This window comes from Bos grunniens, chromosome 8 (genome assembly GCF_055505025.1).
Source record: "Bos grunniens cultivar Pamir isolate PY7600 chromosome 8, Bosgru_T2T1.0, whole genome shotgun sequence".
Taxonomy (NCBI): domain Eukaryota; kingdom Metazoa; phylum Chordata; class Mammalia; order Artiodactyla; family Bovidae; genus Bos; species Bos grunniens.
The window spans coordinates 73,463,714-73,479,220 of NC_141172.1; the positions used below are offsets into that span (position 1 = coordinate 73,463,714).

At 44.1% G+C, this 15,507-nt stretch overlaps 1 protein-coding gene and 1 non-coding gene across 4 annotated transcripts in view; one reads left to right on the forward strand and one right to left on the reverse strand.

The window, feature by feature from the left end:
• The window catches only part of DPYSL2 (dihydropyrimidinase like 2), a 118,433-nt gene that overhangs the window by 53,926 nt on the left and 49,000 nt on the right, over positions 1-15,507 (forward strand). The gene's annotated exons all lie outside the window — the stretch shown is intronic.
• LOC147367420 (5S ribosomal RNA) lies at positions 4,687-4,805 on the reverse strand. Its single transcript, XR_015132251.1, has one exon. It is a non-coding gene; the product is annotated as a 5S ribosomal RNA (ribosomal RNA).

A 15,507-nucleotide genomic window follows, 5' to 3' on the forward strand; every position in this document is an offset into this window, starting at 1 on the left:
GGATGGGGCTAAGCTCAGGTCACTTCTCCTCCTTCGGGAAGGTTTTGTTTAGCTGGTGCCTAGTAGGGCGCTGGTAGGACTTTGCAGAATCCCATGGACAGAGAATCCTGGCAATCTGCAATTCCTAGGATTGCACAGAGTCGGACACGACTGAAGTGACTTAACACTCATGCACATGACTTGGAGTCAGGGTGGGTGAGAGATGATAGATGGTACAGCGTGGGATGAGAGGGGATGCTGAAGGCAGAGTGTAGCTGGGATATGGACCGCCAGGCCCATCCCTGTGGACCACCTGCTGTGCTGGTTTTCCCGAGGAAACCCTACTGTCTTTAGGTTGAGTCAATAGTGTTTATGACCTAATCTCCCTCTAATGATAGGTCAGACCTGGAATCCTTCCCTGTGGAGAGCCTGTGAGAGAAAAATCAAAGGGGCCTGGTAATAACATAGAATCAGAGATTTTTAAGGCAAGCATTCATATGGTCTGTCTCAGCTCCTCTCTCTCTTTCTCTCAGCTGGGAGAAACTAGAGCATGTTCCAGAGGGTGAAACTGCAAAGAACAAGGCAGGCAGGGCAGGGAGAGGTCCAGCAATCAGAAGCCCAAAGTTTAATTTTCCCTTTCTAGTACTTTCTGGTTGAGTGTGAGTGCCTATATTTCTATGGCTTCCCTGGTGGCTCAGAAGGTAAAGAATCTGCGTGCAGTGCAGGAGACCCGAGTTCCATCTCTGAGTCAGGAAGAGCTCCTGGAGAAAGGAATAGCTATCCATTCCGGTATTCTTGCCTGGAGAATTCCATGGACAGAGGAGCCTGGTGGGCTACAGTCCATAGTGTTGGGAAGAGTCAGACGCAGACGCAACTGAGTGACTTTCACTCACTCAGTATATTTCTAGATGGCAGTTTCCATGTCTATAAGATGGAGCTAATAAATTCCTATTTCTTAGGGTTATATGCAAGGTAAGTGAGACTGTGCGTAAATGATAATTGTGACACTTTTGGCACTTGTGTGAATCCGTGGATCAATGGTCAATGGATCTGTCTACCTATCTAATCTATGATTTAGCCAGCATCTCTATTTTCTATCTAAATATCAATACCAATTGGGGCTTCCCAGGTGGTTCAGTGGTAATAAATCTGCCTGCCAATGCAGGAGACATGGGTTTGGTCCCTGGGTCGGAAAGATCCTCTGGAGAAGGAAATGGCAACCCACGCTAGTATTCTTGCCTGGAGAATCCCTTGGACAGAGGAGCCTGGTGGCCTACAGTCCATTGGGTTGCAAAGAGCCAGACGTGACCGAGAGACAGATGGCATGGCATCTAAGCTATCATCATCTGTCGTTTTTCTTATATATCTAGTTCATATTTCTAGCTGTTTCTTCTCTATATAAACCAATATCATCTGTTTAATCCATCTATCTAATCTGATATCTCAACATTCAAAAAGCAAGATCATGACATCCAGTCCCATCACATGTCAAATAGATGGGGAAAAAGTGGAAACAGTGGCAGATTTTTGTCTTCTTGGGCTCCAAAATCACTGCAGAGGGTGACTGCAACCATGAAATTCAAAGACATTTGCTCTTTAGAAGAAAAGCTATGACAAAACTAGACAGAGTTTTAAAAAGCAGAGGCGTTACTTTGCCAACAAAGCTCCAGAAGGTGAAAGCTGTGGTTTTTCTAGTAGTCATGTATGGATGTGAGAGTTGGACCATAAAGAAAGCTGAGCACCAAAGAAGTGATGCTTCAAACTGTGGTGCTGGAGAAGACTCTTGAGAGTCCCTTGGACAAGGATATCAAATCAGTCAATCCTAAAGGAAGTCAATCCTGAATATTCATTGGAAGGACTGATGCTGAAGCTGAAGCTCCAATACTTTGGCCACCTGATGTGAAGAGCCAACTCAATGGAAAAGACCCTGATGCTGGGAAAGATTGAGGGCAGGAGGAGAAGGGGACGATGTGGGGCAGGAGAAGATGGTTGGATGGCATCACTGATTGAAAAGACATGAGTTTGAGCAAACTCTGGGAGATAGTGAAGGACAGGGAAGCCTGGTGTGCTGCAGTCCATGGGGTTGCAAAGAGTCAGACACGACAACTATTGAACAACAGTCTCTCTACTATGTTCATCTCTCTTGATCCAAGGATTCAGTCATGTACCAGCTGATTCCAGATGGGTTATTTCCCTTTCCTGCCACTCGAGGGGATCAGAAAGAAATTCAAGATTAATCTTCACCCCATGTTAATGGAATTCATATTTCCAACACAGCAGGAGAAACCGTCATCTATAAAAAGCCCTTTAAAATGACTTATTATACAAAAAAATTTTTTTTCACTTTCTTCTTTTTTTTTTTGCCCTCTGAATAATCACTGAAAGAATTTGGGGCTTAATTTTCTTGACAATTCATTTGACCCCACAGATGCAAAGCAGTGTCATCAACAAGTGGCTCATCCAGTGAATAACTCTTGCTAGATTTGACTTTTTAGCCAAAAAAGGAATCCAAATGGGGCCAGTTTTATAATGGGTTGTTATCGTGCTGTTGAGCGCCTGGACCCCTTGTTTTTTGTGGTGGATTCATGCAAGGAGGTCTGCATTCCCTTGCACAAGCATCACCCTTCCCACAGCCTCGAGGCTTGCCGTGCTTCCAGTGCATGGCCTCGGGTCAGTCCTCTGGCAGTGCTGGTGACAAATTCTTCTCTAGGGGCTGTTTTGGCAAAGGAGCTTTTAGCCTTAGAGGGCCTCACACTCAGAGACGCGTGGCATAAGAGTCCTGTGGGACTCAGAGCTTGCTCCTCTCTGGCAGACTGGCCAGGGACCCGTTCCTCTCGTGTGGGATCAAATGAAGGGACTGTGTCAGACCTCTCAGAGGCGACAGCATTGGGCCCTGACGGATGGTGCCTGGTATTTTTTTTTTTAATGTATTAAAATGTATTTAAGAAACACAAAATGTGTTTTTTTTTTTTTAATGTATTTTATTGAAATATACTTGATTCACAAACCTGTTAGTTTCAGGTGTACAGCACAGTGACTCAGCTATAAACACACACACACACATTCTTTTTCAGATTTCTTTCCCTTATAGGCCACTATAAAATATTGAGTATCATTCTTGGTGCCATAGAATAAGTCCTTGGTTTATCTATTTGATATTTGTGCTTTCATGCTCAGTCGCTTGAGTTGTGCCTAACTGTTGCCTGCCAGGCTGCTCTATCCATGGGATTTCCCAGGCAGGAATACTGGAGTGGGTTGCCATTTCCTTCTCTAGGGGATCTTCCCAACCCAGGGATCGAACGCTTGTCTCCTGCGTCTAATGCATTGGCAGGCAAATTCTTTACCCACTGAGCCACTGGGAAAGCCCCATTTTATATATCTCAGTGTGTATATATTAACTGAACCTCCTAATTTATCTCTACCCACGCTTTCCCCTTTGGTAACCACGAATTGGTTTTCCATGTCTGTGGCTCTATTTCTGTTTTAGAAATTAGTTAATTTGTATCTTTTTTTAAAAAAAGATTCCACGTATAAGTGAAATCATATGATATTTGTCTTTCTCTATCTGGCTTACTTCACTTCGTATGATAATCTCTAGGTCCATCCATGTTGTCCGTCCAGGCAGACAACGCTTTTTCTTTGACATTCACTTCTGCTTCTTTCATTTAGCTGGGAATCTTTATTATTGTCATTTATTAATTTTTTTGCTTTGGCTCATTAGCTCCACAAATCATGGAGGTAGGAAAAAATGGCAGAACAGATCCCTAGTTAAAGCAAAAAAACGGGTTTAGTTAGAAAACTATGTCCTGAGGGATTGGCAGATAATTTGGGGGTCTCTCTGAGCCCGGTTCCCTCGTGGCTTCCCTGGTGGCTTCCGTGGTGGCTCAGTCAGTAAGAATATGCCTACAGGAGACCCAGATTCGATTCCTTGGTCAGGAAGATCCCCTGGAGAAGGGAATGGCAACCCACTCCATTCTTGCCTGGAAAATCCCATGGACTGAGGAGCCTGGCGGGTTATGGTTCATGGGGTTGCAAAGAGTCAGACATAACTGAGCGACTTTCACTTCACTTCACTTCGCTGAGCCCTGTGGAGGGGGGTGGACTTTGAGTTTTGGAGACAGTGTAATTTTTGCTTCAGAGTTAAATACAAGCTCCACAGAGTGTCCCAACAACAGGCTCAGAATTGGTGGTGTGTTTTAGCGTCTTTTAACATAATTAGATGGGGGCTTCAAGCCCTGTGTGTAGAATGGGCATCTAAGTTATTGTCCAAATTGGATGCGCATTTGAGAGTGAAAAGGCTGCTACTAATTGTTATGCCTGGTGAGCTACAGTCCATGAGGTCACATAGAGTCGGACATGACTAAACGACAGAACAGCAGTTGTTATGCCAGGACAACAGCGTAAAGCAGACTGCCCAGGTACATCCCAATATGTGTCACTCTTTGTCCAAGGGGCTTGCATGGAGTTCTCTTGTCCTCTGAGTGCCTCTGAAGGGGAATGACCCACTGACTGCTCTCTGGACCCAGGCACCAACCTGCAAGGAATCGTAGCAGGGAGCTGCATGGTTCCATCCTTAGCACAAGATACAGTAGAAGAAGGTGAAATGATTTGGAAGGAACAGAAAAGGGATACTGTTTATTGGAGTCTGTGCCCCAGTGCGAACCCTGTACATAGCATTTCTTTCTTTCTTTTTTTTTTTTTTTATTAAGCCTACGGCACCTGGTATTCCCAGGTGGTCTCCCATCCAAGTCCTAACCAAGCCCAACCCTGCTTAGCTTCCAAGATCAGACGAGATTGGGTGCGTTCAGGGTGGTATGGCCGTAGACTATACACAGCATTTCTAGTCCTTACATCGACCCTGAAGGTAGCTGGGCTTGTCTTCATGCTGTGGGGCTTCCCAGGTGGCTCAGTGGTAAGGATTTCGAATGCCAGTGCAGGACATGCAGGATAGGCAGGTTCGATCCCTGGGTTGGGAAGATCCTCTGGAAGATGAAATGGCAACCCACTCCAGTATTCCTGCCTGGGAAATCCCGTGGACAAAGGAGCCTGGTGGGCTACAGCCTATGGGGTCACAAAGAGTTGGACGCGACTGAGCATGCACATACACATCCTCATGCTGTAAATGAGGAATGGGAAGTCCAGAGAAGCCAGATGACTTGCCTAAAGCCACGGAGCTTGCACGTGTTAGGGCTGGGCTCTTGGCACTCTCGGACCACAGAATAAAGAGCATTGCTTGCTTTTAAACAGTCAAAGAGCGTGCTGACGGGAATTCTCTGGAGGTCCAGTGGTTAGTGTGTGTCACTTCAGTTGTGTCTGACTCTTTTTTGACCCCATGGACTGTAGCCTGCCAATCAGGCTCCTCTGTCCACGGGATTCTCAAGGCAAGAATACTGGAGTGGGTTGCCATACCTTCCTCCAGGGGATCTTCCCAACTCAGGGATTGAACTGCATCTGTTATGTCTCCTGCGTTGGCAGGTGGGTTCTTTACCACTAGCACCGCCTGGGAAGCTCCCAGTGGTTAGTACACTGCGCTTTCATTGTGGAGGGTGTGGGTTCAATCCCTAGTCAGTAAACTAAGATCCTGCAAGCTACACTGCATGGCTAAACCAGCAAATGAAAACAAACCAAAAATCTAGCCCCTCCCCCAAAGAATGTGCTCACCAGTGCTGCTCTGTGCCCAGGATGCTTCACAAACATCCCGGATGCAGTGCCCACCTGCAGTTTGTGATGGGACCTTGGGCTGTCCAGTCCCTAAGAAACAGAAAGATCCTTCGACCCAGCTTTTATGTAGAAGTCATTTTTCTGTGATATGAAGGGGGAACTAGTGATCACCTAGGGACCGTCTGTCACTGAGCTGGAGGCTGCGTCCAGCGGGGGAAGATGCTCACCAAGATGGTGGTGTGCCGAGCATCTGTGGTCTCCCAACAGAAGCACAGGATGGATGCCTTAGATGTCCCCCTGCATCCCAGGAGGGATTTGGAGAGCAACCAGGAGGAGTGAGTCATGCTGTGCATTCATCAACTGAACTTAATCCCTCTTCTGGAGCCCAGGAACCCTTCTCTGTGCATAGCCAGATGGCGGCACGCAAGCCGCTTCAAAGGTCTCCTCACCCTTGCCTGGGCCCCATCTCTCCCCATTTCTCTGAATCACGTTGGCTCGGCCCCCACTTGCAAGGGTCATAAGGCTCAGCCCTTCACAAGTCTGGCTGGGGAACACCTCGGGCACATGGCATTTTTTGAGGAGGAGCAGGAACAGGGAAGATCAAACAGTTTCTCAGACTTGGGGTTGCTGCTCTCTGTATTATTTTTCCCTTATGGAGATCCTCTAAAGAGAAGCATGAGGTCTAATGGAAAGAATTTGAGGCCTCAACTTCTTGATGACACGTCTTCACAGAGCCAGGAATCAAGAGACCTTAATTCGGGTCTTGACCCTCTGCTTATTAGCTCAGGCAAGTTGCCCCATGTTTCTGTCTTGGTTTTGTCAGTTGTCAAAAGGGCCAGGATCAGCCTGTCTTGCCTAATAGGGTTGCTGTAAGGATTTTGTGAGATGGCGGGTGTGACACGGCTTAGGCAGGTTCTGTAGGAGGGGAGTAGGCCCTGCAGTCCAATTTTTAAGAATTTAATTTTATTTTGGCTACGCCAGATCTTCCTTGATGCATGTGGGATCTTTAATTGCAGTGTGCGTGATCTCGTTTCCTGACCAGGGATCGAACCTGTGCCCTCTGCATTGAGAACTCAGAGTCTTAGCCATTGGACCACCAAGGAAGTCCCTGCAACCCAGTTTTGCTCCTGAGAGTCAAAACTTTTTTTAAGAACATTTATTTGGCTGCACTGGGTCTTTGCTGTAACATGCAGCATCTTTGTTGATCCATGTAAGATCTAGTATCCTGACCAGGGATTGAACCTAGGCCCCCTGTAATGGAAGCCCAGAGTCTTAGTCACTGGGCCACCAGGAAAGTCCAGTCAAAACCCTTTATCATGACACCTGGGTCCTGAGATGTTTGAAGGGCTAACTTTGCTTTCTGGTGGCAATTGGCTTTAGCAGTCATTTCTCATTTCATTATACACCTCTCCTCTTACTCTTCTTTCACTGAGACTCAATTAAAATGGGCAGTGTAGCTCTGACATGACACTTCCTTGGGCATTACAGAGGTACCTCTTTACTGTCACCCAAATTTCTTTCCTGCCTGAAAGCATTCAGTTCTGTTTATTGGCAAGTTCTGCCACCCACTGCCATCTACGTCAGGAGATGGAAGGCTCTCTCATCTGTATTTTCTGGGTCCTTCGTCTTGTGCAGACGGGCTTTTGTTCTGATAGAGTCAGGGGATCCAGAAGTCACATGCTATGAGACATTTCTGCCTTTCTGACATAAATCCTCTCTTTCCGCTGTCTCCTTGCCAGTTGAAGATGTCCTCTAGCGACTGATAGCTTTTCCATCCATGATTCTGCCAGAAAATGTTATTTTCCTGATTACCTTCCCTCTTCGTGGATTGGCTTGGCCCTGTCTTTCCCTCATTCTCTTTGTCTTTAAGGCAATTTGCAAAAAGACAGTCTATTTTTCTTGTTTCTTCTTAGGAATTGCATCAAGAGGAGATGTTCAGTAACTGGAGTCTCATCAGTTTAGGCTCCATTCACTTATTCTGTCCTTATTTATGTATAAATAAATGTATTGGCTTACACACACTATATTGACTCTTTAAAAATATATAGAATTTATCATAAAATTCACTCTTTTAAAGTGTACAATTTTTTTTTTAGGGTATTCACAGAATTGTGCAAACATCACTCCTGTCTAATTTCAAAACATTCTTTATTGGTTGTTCTTTAGTTGCTCAGTCATGTCTGACTCTTTGTGACCCCACAGACTGTAACCCACCAGGCTCCTCTGTCAGTGGGATTTCCCAGGCAAGAATACTGGAGCGGGTTGCTATTTCCTTCAGAGGATCTCCCTGACCCAGGGATTGAACCTGAGTCTCCTGAGTTGCAAGCAGATTCTTTACTACTGAGCCACCAGGGAAGCCCTTAGAACATTCTTACTATTCCCCAAAGAAGCTCCATATCAATTAGCAGTTACTTGTAATTTCCCAGACCATGGCAAAAACTAAAACAGAAAGTTCTCTGCTGATTTGCCTACTCTGGACATTTCATAGAAATGGAATCACACAATGTGTGGTCTTTTGTGTCTGGCTTCTTTCCCTTAGCATGATGTCTTCAAGACTGATGCGTGTTGTCGAATGCATTAGTACTTTATTCCTTCTTATGGACAAATAATATGTCATAGAATATACTACATTTTGCTTATCCATTGATTAGTTGAAGGATTTAAGGCTGTTTCCACTTTTTGGCTTTTCTATGAATACTATCGCTTGTAAGCAAGTTTTTATGTGGACATACATTTTCCTTTCCCTTGAGTATATATTCAGGAGCAGAATTGCTGGGTCACATGGTAATTCTGTCTTTAACTTTTTGAGGAACTGTCAAACTGTTTTCCCAAAGTGACATTTTGCATTTTGACCAACAGCGTCCCAGGGCCCCAATTTCTCCATATCTTCACCAACACCTATTGCTTTCTTTTTAGGATTACAGCCATTCCTAGGGATGTGAGGTGGTATTTCATCATGGTTTTGACTCTAGGCTTTATTATAAAACCAGTCCACTTGTTCATGGACCTTTAGTCACACTTTTCTTGACCCATGATGTGAGAACTTGGTTTTGAGTATGTTTTCCTAATTCCGTATGGGGACATCAGATGTGAAAAGTATAAGGATGTTCCTAGAGATGAGAATGGAGAAGGCAATGACATCCTACTCCAGTACTCTTGCCTGGAAAATCCCATGGACGGAGTAGCCTGGTAGGCTGCAGTCCATGGGGTCGCTAGAGTCGGACATGACTGAGTGACTTCACTTTCACTTTTCACTTTCATGCATTGGAGAAGAAAATGGCAACCCACTCCAGTGCTCTTGCCTGGAGAATCCCAGGGATGGGGGAGCCTGGTGGTCTGCCGTCTATGGGGTCACCCAGAGTCGGACACAACTGAAGCGACTTAGCTGCAGCAGCAGCAGAAGAGATGAGAAAGAATAATTGAAATTAGGGATGTCCCAGATAAACAGGCTTCCCTGATGGCTCAGCAGGAGACGTGGATTGGATCCCTCGGTTGGGAAGATCTCCTGGAGGAGGCCATGGCAACCCACTCCAGTATTCTTGCCTGGTGAATCTCATGTACTGAAGAGCCTGGTGGGCTACAGTTCATGAGGTCGCAGAGTCGAACATGACTGAGCAGCTAAGCATGCATGCATGCAGAAAAACAGGGCTATCTGTCCTCACCCCTGACAGTCCCAGAAATCCTCACTCTGGGGTTCACTGTCCCTGGCTGGCTGGACACTTTCTTTCCTTTCAGACCCCTCTCTGCCCCTCCAGATGCACTGCTGTGTCACCATGGGTCCCAGAGTGGGTCCTGTTTTGTTGTCTTTTATGAGTACCCTTTATTCTGCTTGGGCTTCCCTGATAGCTCAGTCAGTGAAGAATCTCACTGCAGTACAGGCGATCCGGATTTGATCACTGGTTCGGGAAGATTCTCTGGAGAAGAAAATGGCAAACCACTCCAGTATCCTTGCCTGGAAAATCCCTTGGACAGTGGATCCTGGTGGGTTGCAGTCCCTGGGTTGCAAAGAGTCGGACACGACTGAATGATTTCACAGTGTTTATTCTGCTTTATGGTGGGGTGGGCAGGTAAGAGGTCTTGTGCCAGGGAGGTAACTTGGCTGAGGCCTTGTGGCCTCTTTGTTCCAGTGTCCTTTTCTCTGACACCTTCTGTAGACTGCCAGGCCAGGGCAGTCTCTGCTGAGGACCGGAGATCTCCCAGGCTAGTCTGTGCCTGCCTCAGATGGACATCTCCCCTTTCCATAGGCCAGGATAATAAAACTAATCACATCCTGTATCTGTTGCTTACAGTCTTTACTCAGGGTTGCTTTCTGCCTCTGTAAGATCCATTGTTGTTATTCAGTCACTTGGTCATGTCTGACTCTTTGCAACCCCACGGACCGCAGCATGCAAGACTTCCCTGTCCTTCACTATCTCCTGGAGTTTGCTCAAACTTATGTCCATTGAGTCGGTAATGACATCCAACTATCTCATCCTCTGTTGTCCCCTTCTCCTGCCTTCTATCCTTCCCAGCATCAGGATTTTTTCTAATGAGTCAGCTCTTCACATCAGGTGGCCAAATTATTGGAGCTTCAGCTTCAGCATCAGTCCTTCCAATGAATATTCAGGACTGATTTCCTTTAGGATTGACTGGTTTGATCAAGAGGGTGGGAAATAACCCCCACTTTTTCTGAGGAAATTGCAGAATAGAGAGGTTAAGTGACTTGCCCAAATCCACCCAACTAATATGAGGCTAAATGACAATTCAGACCCTGGTCATCTGGATCTCTGGTCAGTGCCTGTCCTGCTTGGCATGTTGCTGTGGTCATCAGGTGTGATGCATGGTTTCAGTGCATGCACTGGATCTCAGATGACTCCATCATCGCTTTCTGGATGCTTCTGATGTCATAGTGATAAACATCTCATAAAACTGTGAACTGAGGACGGTGCTGGGTGGCTGGGGCTGCATTGATGTGGGTGGAGGGAGAGATAACAGCCCGGAAGGATGTGGTCCTTCCCAGTGCCATTTCAGTATTACTCTGTATAATCTCTGTGGTTTCCTCCACTATGAAACCCTGTTCATTCATCCATCAAGTCATTCACACATTCATGGTCTTTATTAGGCCACTTGGTAGGTTCTGGTCTAGCCATTAAGACTACAGATATGGGCTCTATTCTGTTCTATTGCTGCTTACTGGGGAGACCCACAAAGAAAGGATTACAATAAAATGTGATCATTTTAATTTTTAAAATAAAAAAAATTTTTTTTTGGCTGTACTACATGGCTTATGGGATCTTAACTCCCTAACCAGGGATCGAACCTGTGACCTCAGCAATGAAAGTGTGGAGTCTTAACCACTGGACTTCTGGGGAATTCCCCAAATGTGATCATTTTTAGACGAAGGTTCAGGGGCAACAGAGAAGAAGAAATCTTTAAAATGGGCCACAGATGGTTATGAAAAGGCTTCCCCAGATAGGTCCAAGACTTGGATGAAGGCTCTGAAGGCTGGCCAGGATTCTGTCCTGGAGTCTGATTGTAGGGTGGGCATTAGGAGGAGATGTCCAATTAAAAGAGAGACATGGGTGAGTGGATTGAGGCATGTCGAGTTTGGTAAATAATAGTGTGGAATGCTTTAGAATTTACAAGTGTATCAGTTTTGTTGGGTATATATATATTACCCTGTTGAGTAAGTACCCCCTTACTCAACAGGGTAATATATATCACTGTTATTTAACATTGTCCTGGAAGTCTTAGTCAATATAATGTGACAGGAAAAATAAGAAGTAACACTGTTGGAAAGCAAAAACCAAATGATTGGTATTTGTTAGGTGGTTTGCCTTAAATACTCAAAGGAATTAACTGAAGAAGATAATTGGCTCTAAGAAAAAGGTTTATTAATAAATGACTGAGGATAGAAATATACTATTAAAAATGAATAGCTTTGCCATATGCCAGAAAGAACCAATTGGAAAATATAATTTAAAAATCCCATTCACAATAGCAACACAAAATATAAAGTAACCAAGAATTACGAGAATACATTTGTATGTTTTGGACCCAAGAAAAGACTTTAATCAATTTAAAAAGTGCTACGTTAATGAATAGAAAGATGTAATAATCTGAAGAAGCAGATTATTTAGAGATTAATTATAAATTCAATGTGATTCCAACCAAAACTTTAAAAAGTGTTGTTTTTTTTCTGTTTTTGGACACCTGACAGAATCTGAAGTTCTGGTGGAAGAATCAATAGGTAATAAGAACTAAGAGAAATTTGTAAAAAGCATAATGAAGAAAAGGATGAGACTGCTAGATATTTTAAAAATATAATAATTTAGGTGGCATGGTACTAGCTCCAGAAGAGGCACATACATCAATAGGAAAAAATAGAAAATCCATACGTGCCAACTGTATTTAAGTATTTGGTGTATGAAAAAAACAACACTTGTAACTCATAGTGGAATCATAACATAGATACAGTATTATGCTGAGATAGTTAACTATTTGAAAAACAAAGAAAAGTAAACTCCTTACCTCAAATCATATGCCAAAATATCTTCCAAATGGGTTAAGGTTAAATTTCAACAACAAAGTCAAAAGAGAACCAGGAAAAAAATATAATCAAAGGGTCATAGAAGGTAGTTCATCAAAGGTGGAAATCAGAAAAGATGGTGACAGTAGACTGCATAGAAATTAAAACCCCCGTCACAGTAAAATAATTGAAAGAAAAACAAGGAGTAGGAAATTTTATTTGCAATATACGACATAGAGTTGATAATATTTAAAATATGAAGTCATAACACTGTAATGAAAGATGCTTTAATAGTGAAGGTAAAGGGTACGAACAAGGTATTCACAAAACAAAAATAAGTCTACTATTAAACTTAAGCAGAAATATTCATCTGTATGAGTAATGAAAGAAATACAAGTTACCTTAGCAACGAGCTAAGTTTTTGTCTACTGAATTTTCAGATGTGTCACCCAGTGTTTCTGTGAAATGGGCCTCATAGACGGCTGATAGGTGTTTCCATTGGGATGACCTTTGTGGGGGGCAGTAAGACACTAGTTAGCAGGAACTTTAAAACTATAGTAGCATCAACACATACACTCTACCATGCATAAAGTAAACAGCTAATGAGAAGCTGCTGTATAGCACAGGGAACTCAGCTTGGTGACCTGTGATGACCTAGATGGGAGGCATCAGAGAAGGCAATGGCACCCCACTCCAGTACTCTTGCCTGGAAAATCCCATGGACGGAGGGGCCTGGTGGGCTGCAGTCCATGGGGTCGCTAGGAGTCGGACACAACTGAGCGACTTTACTTTCACTTTTCACTTTCATGCATTGGAGAAGGTAATGGCAACCCACTCCAGTGTTCTTGCCTGGAGAATCCCAGGGACGGGGAAGCCTGGTGGTCTGCCGTCTATGGGGTTGCACAGAGTCGGACACGACTGAAGCGACTTAGCATGCAGCAGCAGATGGGAGGCATGGGGGTGGGTGGGGAAGAGGCTCAAGAGGGAGGGAATATTTGTATATATATATAGCTGATTCACATGGTTATAAAACAGTTATGCTCAATTAAAAAATAAGTTTAAAAAAGAAAAAGTTTATGAAGAAAAAATATTCATACCTCTTGATCCAGGATAATCTATGTGCAAATATTTAGTTGTAAGGATGTTCACTGCAATTGTGAGAAAAAGTTAGAAACAACCTAAGTGGCCAAAATAAGTGATTGATTAAGTAAATTATGGCCACTTCTAGAACAAAATGGTATGGAGTCATAAAAAAGCATTGTAGAAAATATTTATTAATATGAATATGTTCACAGTGTATTGATGGAAAAAAGCAGGGCTTGATCACGTGTCCAATTTGATTTTACATTTTTTTAGAGAAAAGCTTTATTGAAGTGTAATTTAAACTATAACACTATACTATTTTCATAAAGAATATATATGTATGTATAGTGGGTAGGAAAAAAGATTGCACAGGCATACATCAGCATATTAATAGTGATTTTCTTTGAATGATGGAATAATAAAATTTTTCCTTCAATTTTTTGGCATGTAAGTGCTTTCACACTTAAAGGAATTTTATAACAAGCAAATTCCTTTGAAGTTATCATTTTCATCTGGATTGCTGTCTCTTACCCTTGTCATTCCTGGGAAGGAAGAAAATATAATGTGAGGAAGGGCTTAAATTTATGTATAGTCATGTAGGGGTGTTTGTGTAGTGCGTAAACTCTCCGCCATCCACACAGTTATAAAGTGTCCTGGAAGCTCCCTGAACAGCTGGGTCCCTTATCCAGCTTAGATCTTGTTGTCCAGATAAACTGGCTGCTAGTCAGAGTCTTCTTAATCAACAAGAGGAAAAAAGACCCATTGAACTGCCAGCCCTCAGCCTGAGATGGGCAGCACATCATGGTACAAGGGCCGTGGTTCAGGCTGCAGAGATGTTATGCTATGTTTTTGAATCCAGTCCAGATTCCTAGGAGGAAAACACCCGTCAATTATGCTGGCTCTAGATAGATCCCAGTCAACACATGACATCACCAACTCTTCCTTCTCCGGCCGCCTTTATTTGGAGGGGATGCAAAGAGAATTGTGCAACTTTGGAATAAACAGAATAGAGCACGGATCCCCTGTGCTTTTGTTTCTGGGTTGAACTCCAGCCTGGTTGCCACTGTTTTCTTTATTATACACAGCGAGTCTGTCACAGCAGCTTTGTACAAGTGTGTTAGTTGCTTAGTCGTGTCTGACTCTCTGCGACCCCATGGACTGTAGCTCACCACACTCCTCTGTCCATGGGATTCTCCGGGGAAGAATACTGGAGTGGGTTGCCATGCCCTTCTTTGTACAAGCTTTGTACAAGGGAGGAATTGTTCGGTTGCTAATTACAGCCCTGTGTTTACAACAGTTCTTGTTTGAACTAGGTGCTCTTGTCCTTATTATGGTATTTGGTGGGTATCCACATGTGATGTCCTGAATTACAGTAAGTGTGACCCTCACTCTACTGTGGCCTGTATTTTCAGAGAAAGATGACTGTCACTAGATCCTAGGGTGTGTTTAATTATCTCCTTTGATAGTGTAAATGTGACCCTGTTTGATGAAGGGGCTTGCTATCCTTTCCTGTTATCGACAGTGACCTTGGGCCAGAGCGTTTCAATATAGCTCTTCACATTACGTATGTCAGTCTGTGTGTTTCATTAGGAAGCTGTAAATCCTTGAGTTTCTGGTCAGGTTCCCTTCCCCACAAGGATCCAGCAGGAAGGAAAACAGACAGATGCAATCTTTGCACGTGAAAGCCTTGTGGTGTGACTTTTATTTTTTTGTGATGTTCCGCACAGCCCTGTAATCTCTTATTTTTGGCAGGCCGGTCCCGAATCTGTGGTCGCGTAGTCCCAGGCAACCAAAGGCTGAGACAAACAGAGGAAGTGTCATTACTCACATGTTTCCCCCGCCACCTCATCTTGTCCCGACATGGCCAGTGGCTGCCCCCTCTTTGAGGTGGAGCTCCTCAGAGCTGAGTCTGACCCAGCCCCACACGGGGTCCCTTTCAGTTGTCTCCCCGCAAGCCCCTAGGGTCCCCGTCCCTCATTAGTTTCCTGCATGCTTTTCATCATTTGTTTGTAGTCTGGAATTTATTTATGGCAGACTTTGTGGTGAAAACTGGGAAGTCTCTTCGCAGGGCAAGAATAGAGAACACAGATGTAGAGAACAGACTTTTGGACACAGCAGGGGATGGAGAGGGTGGGACGAATTGAGAGAGAAGCGTTGAAATATAGACACTGCTCTATGTAAAATAGCTAGCTAGTGGGAAGCTGCTGTATAACACAGGGAGCTCAGCCCGGTGCTCTGTGATGACCTAGACGGGTGGAGGATGGTGATGGGAGGTA